The following is a 4,722-nucleotide window of genomic DNA, read 5'->3' as shown; positions in this document are numbered from 1 at the left end:
GTAAAATTATTTTATATTTACAGTGTATTAAAATTAAATTATATATATATACCAAATTAATTAAATAGAATTAAAAAAAATAGAAAAATCTCTACCTTATGTGAGGACAAATCATTTTTTAGTCTGCCAGCAAATGATGCGGCTTTTAAGATGAAGGGAATATTAGAAATCCAATCAAACATTTCTTTGGATGCAAATTCTCCAAGAGCAATGAACACTGTTGTGAACCATGGGCTTCCTGAAGTGAGAATTCCGTTAATCATGTACTCATCATATGTTGGAATGTAGTCCTCATGGCACCATTTTGCTTCAACCATGTAAGCTTGTACTATATTAGAAAACTGCAGGTATAATAAAGTTATTTTAATTAATTAAAGTGATTATTAATTAATAAATCAATAAGTCTAATGAATGAAAGCTTACAGCCTGTTTAACATGTTGCAACACTAAGTTTGAGTCTCCACCCACATCATTTATGAAAACCTCTATTTCCATCCAGCATTCCATAATTTCATTAAAAATAACTTTAAAGCAATCCGGAAGAGACTCAATGCATCGAATATCGCATCTGAAAAATAAAAGGGCTAAAAATTAAGAAAAAGTGAAAAAAATCATGGGACTGAAAAGTGAAAAGTGAAAAGTGATTAAGATTATTATGCAACAAAGATATTTTTTTTCCCTTTGGTAAAGGAATAAATTGGTTCTTATTATTTGGGCGTAATCCTATTTTGGTACTTAAAACTTAAAGTGTCCTATTTGAATTCAAAAAAGTTTTATTTAGTTTTAATATAGTCCCACCGCGATGTCAAAATTAAATAATTAACGAAATGTCCTACATGACAACAATAGAAGAACAAGGTCGATAATATAGAGAATAAGTACAAGTTTCAAAGACACAAAATCAACTGTGGATGTATCAATACATTTATTTAGCATTTTTTTACAATTTAATCCTTAGTTCTATATAAAATATTTTATTTAAATTGTAAAAAAATGATAAATAAATGTATTGATGCATCCACGGCTGATTTGTGTCTTTGGAGCTTGTACTTATTCTCCATATTATCGACCTTATTCTTGTACTACTGTTATATATGACATTTTGTTAATTATTTAACTTTGACTTCACAGTGGGACTATATTAAAACTAAATAAAATTTTTTTGAATTCAAATAGGATACTTTAAACTTTAAAGATCAAAACAGGATTTCACTCAAATATAGAGAACCAATTTAATATTTTACCCTTTTTTCTTTATTGAGATAGCATAATATAAACACTGGTGATTCTTGTTCTAAAATCAGACCTTTGCATTGCTTTGGTGAAGAGTTCAAGTTCTTCAACTGTGCCATAAACATCAAAAGTATCATCCAGAAGAGAGATACATATAGACAATTTGGTTATCATTTGTCTTGCAGTGCTATATTTAGGCTCAGAGCTCGTAGCAAAAGGCCAAAAGAATCCTTCAACTACCCTATCTCTTGCATAAGGAACCTTTGTTGCAAAATCTGATTCTCTCCACCACCTGTAATACAACCAATTAGGTCATGTCATGACGGTTAATTATAAGAGTTCTTGTTATTATTTATATTTTGATAATAAATGAATGCTCTATTTTTGAATAACTTTCATAACTCAATGAACAAATCATTATCTATTTCTTCATTATAAAGAAAATAACAATTTGTTTTCTATCTTCCACGTAAGCTAAAGCAATCAACTAAGGTTGCACTTTTTTTTATAGTTTATTTTAAAAAATAAAAAGAAATTAATACAACATGCGTGCTCAAAATAAATAAACTTGATCAAATTCGGGCCTCATATTTCTATTTTGATTTTAGTTGTCATTTATTTTTTTTGTTATCCCACGGTATCTCCTAACTCGACAGATCAAGAACTAATCCGTCACAGATCGGATTTAAGGGTTTGTCGCTGGCCAATAAATTGCCGCATGCACAAGACGAGATTCAAACTCCTGATACTTGTTTAAGTAGACGAGTGAGCTGACCACTCGAATAATTAGCTCATTTATTTATTATAAAGCAAATATTAAGAGTTTGAATTATATATAGAAAAAAACTAGCTAGGAGAACATGAGTAGAAGTATAGCACTTACTTGGTGTTGCTACCAATTTCCTTTTTATATAATTTTTGTACCATATTGAAATCCAATTTTGCGAAATTTAGAAGATCAACTTTGTCACACGAAGGATCTTCTTCGTAAAAAGACATATATGACCTTGCTTTTATTTTTGGAATTGTCTTGTGAAGAGGTTGTTCTAAACTTTGATTGACTTGGTTAGCAAGAGATGGGCTCAATTGATTGGTGATGGACTTAAGTTTCCTGTATGTGAATTTATGTGCTTCTTCTAATATATCTTCTCCATGAACTCTTAATTGTGTAGCCTCATACAAGCTCCACATTCCTTCAGCATCTTGAACAACAATTATTTCATCGAATTCTCCCTTTTTATTCTTGAATTTGTTGAAAATATCTGTATAACTCACATATACTAACTGATATGAATTTGTAATTAATAATTGGTATGGATTTTTTTAATGTAATTATATATAAGATAAACAAAATTAGTTTTATACGTACCTGATGAAATGTAATATTCATTTTGTCGGAGCAGACGAAAAAGTAATGCAATAAAGTGAAGGTCACGTTCCTCTATGGCAAGATCATAATTGGTAAAATCATTGTAGATTTGCGCTAATATTTTATTAATTTCATCTTCAAAATGATAAGATATACTCAAACGTTGAATTGAATCAATTAAGCTTAGTTTTTGTAAGATATTATTATCATTAGAAGACAAATTCATCCTCACTTTCTCCTTATGCATTTGAACCTCTTGTTTCACAGTTTCGTTGACTTCCTGCAAATGTTATCGGTTAAATATTTAACTCAAAAGAAAAAAAAAATCTATAAATCAGGACATGTCATTTGTCTTTATATATGATCAACTTGATCAAGAGTTATCATGATACGACCTTTTTTTTTTTAATTTTGGAGGATAACAAAAATTGAATTATAAATTTTTTTATTATAAAAATTCTCATACTATGTAATACTATTTCATCCAAAAATTTAAACTAATGAAAGAAAGCACATGAATTTAAGTTCAATTTGATTCTTAAATAAAATCTGATACAAATCAAACTGGTACAAATAATGATTTATGTTTCAGTTATTTATATAATTTTTAAATTTGATTGATATAAAATTTTAAGTTTTTAAAATTAAAAGTTAATATAGAAATTCCTTTTTTAAAAGAAACTATCTCATCTAACTCCTTTGACATAGTCATCAAAAAAAGAAGACAGACCAAATAAGGGACGTATCCAAAAATCACATAAAAGAGAGACCAAAGATTAGAAATTATATTTCAAATCAAGAAAAAAAAAGTAGCATTACTTGATAAATGTTATAATATGCTAATAGTTTTATCGATGCCAAACATGCTTATTAAGTTTTTTTTTAATTACTAATATAGAAATTAATAAATTTTTATTGACTTCATATTAAATGAAATTTGCTTTTCAGTAATGATTTAACTTCAATAAAGTTATATTATTTTTGTTGTTATGAAAAAAAAATAAAGTAAACGATTGAAGTTGTGCCATTTTAATAATAAGTAAAGAACAGTTTTTATTTGTTTGCTAAGAAAACAAAATCGTAAGTTCAAAAATATAAAAGTGGATATTAAAATAAATCTAATTTATTAATTACTTATATCAGTATTAAAGAAATACTTTTAACGTTCATTTATTTTATTTTTAGTGACAATAAAAATAGTTGCTAATATATTTATCGATAATTAGACATTAGTCATCTTTTATTAATTTAAAAGATTTTAGCAAAAATTATATAATTGTTAATAAAAAATTTTTAATAACCACAAAAAATATATAATTATCATTATACATGTAATAATATAATATATAATAATAACGATAAATATATAATTGACACAAAAATACAAATAGCAGTCTATTTTTAGTGATAATAATATAATAGTCACTGTATATCTTATACCTTATGTAACTTATGTTTTTGCCAATTATATATTTGTTGTCATGAGTTTATGTAAGTTAAAATATCAAGTGAATAAATATAATAGGCAGCAAAACTAACTCCTTTTATATTTATAAAATTCAATGCATATTTAACACAAATTATGTAATGAATTAATTATATATAAGTAAAAGAAAAACAATTAATATTGAAATAGTATATTATATAATATTTTATGTTTTTAATTTGATTGGTCCGAAATTCGTTTCATTTTATATGCTTTATAAAAATGAGATTATTCAATTTAAATTGCTGCATTTTTACTGGTAAATAATCTATTTGGACCGAATTGAATTTGATTATTGATTCTAATTGAATTTAATTTAAGGTGAATGTTATGGTGCTTGTCTATTTATTAAAAAGAGTTAAAAATTAATAAGTATCCGTATATAATTAGATAAAATTTAATTTGAGTACCCGTATATAATTGTTATTGGGCTATCTCACACGTGCGGTTCTGCTAAATCTTTTTTCCGATCCGTTAGTTGTGATGAGAGTTAGGGGTTGCATGCATTTGCATATTAGAAATGGGTTATATTATTTGTACACTAAAATCAGTTATTAAAATCAATTATTAGTATAAAATATATGTTGGAATATAAATATATATTAAAAATAAATTAAATTATATATGTATTTAT

General features: G+C 25.9%; 1 protein-coding gene across 1 annotated transcript in view; it reads right to left on the bottom strand.

The window, feature by feature from the left end:
* LOC107462311 (probable terpene synthase 2) overlaps positions 1–4,722 on the bottom strand; it is a 47,298-nt gene that overhangs the window by 583 nt on the left and 41,993 nt on the right. The window lies entirely within an intron of this gene.

The sequence above is a fragment of the Arachis duranensis genome, chromosome 8, assembly GCF_000817695.3.
Source record: "Arachis duranensis cultivar V14167 chromosome 8, aradu.V14167.gnm2.J7QH, whole genome shotgun sequence".
NCBI classification, from domain to species: Eukaryota; Viridiplantae; Streptophyta; class Magnoliopsida; order Fabales; family Fabaceae; genus Arachis; species Arachis duranensis.
Note: the sequence above shows the minus strand (reverse complement) of the source record. Positions and strands in the feature narration are given on the sequence as shown.